At 51.2% G+C, this 1061-nt stretch overlaps 1 long non-coding RNA gene across 1 annotated transcript in view; it reads right to left on the reverse strand.

Annotated features, from left to right (window-relative positions):
- LOC105552017 overlaps positions 1-1061 on the reverse strand; it is a 31764-nt gene that overhangs the window by 29467 nt on the left and 1236 nt on the right. The gene's annotated exons all lie outside the window — the stretch shown is intronic.

A 1061-nucleotide genomic window follows, 5' to 3' on the forward strand; every position in this document is an offset into this window, starting at 1 on the left:
TCTCGGCTCACTGTAACCTCCGCCTCCTGGGTTCACACCATTCTCCTGCCCCAGCATCCCAAGTAGCTGGGACTATAGGCACTCACCACTACGCCCGGCTAATTTTTTGTATTTTTTAGTAGACACGGATTTCACTGTGTTAACCAGGATGGTCTCGATCTCCTGACCTTGTAATCCGCCTGCCTCAGCCTCCCAAAGTGCTGGGATTACAGGCGTGAGCCACTGTGCCCAGCCTTTTTTTTGTGTGTGTGTATTTTTAGTAGAGACGGGATTTCACCGTGTTAGCCAGGATGGTCTTGATATTCTGACCTCGTGATCCACCTGTCTCGGCCTCCCAAAGTGCTGGGATTACAGGCGTGAGCCACCGTGCCCAGGCGGTAATTTTTGTATTTTTAGTGAAGATGGGGTTTCGCCATGTTGGTCAGGCTGGTCTCGAACTCCTGACCTTGTGATCCACCCACCTCAGCCTCCCAAAGTGCTGGGATTACAGGCGTGAGCCACTGTGCCCGGCCCAGGGTGCTGTTTTGTGAAAGTGTTTTGACTCCTTTATGCCTCATGCCACCTCTGTGAAAGAAAGCTGTCTTCTGCCTGTGTCAGATAAGATCTGCAGTCGGCCTAAAAGCATACAGCTAGACAGTAAAGTACAGCGCTTCCTCCAGAGTGAATGATTCCTGGGCTGAGGTAGATCCTTGGGGAGTGCGGCTCACACTTTCATTGCAGAACATGGCCTGAAATCTGCAAGTTATGACTAGCACTGAATGAGGGCCAGGTGTGCGAGGCTTGCAGAGTATGGGGTTAACAGCCCCCATTGTTTGCACACAACTCTAGGAGGCACCATCTAGACTATGTGAATGTTATCCCCGGAATCATGCAGTGGCAGTGTCCTGGGCAGCAGAGGAGCCCAAGTTTGACACAAGTGCCCAGCTTATTTATTTATTTATTTTGAGACAGAGTCTCACCATGTTGCCCAGGCTGGAGTTCAGTGGTGCAATCTCAGCTCACTGCAACCTCCACTTCCCAGGTTCAAGTGATTTCTGCCTCAGCCTCCCAAGTAGCTGGGA

This window comes from Mandrillus leucophaeus, unplaced genomic scaffold (assembly GCF_000951045.1).
Source record: "Mandrillus leucophaeus isolate KB7577 unplaced genomic scaffold, Mleu.le_1.0 Scaffold541, whole genome shotgun sequence".
Taxonomy (NCBI): Eukaryota; Metazoa; Chordata; class Mammalia; order Primates; family Cercopithecidae; genus Mandrillus; species Mandrillus leucophaeus.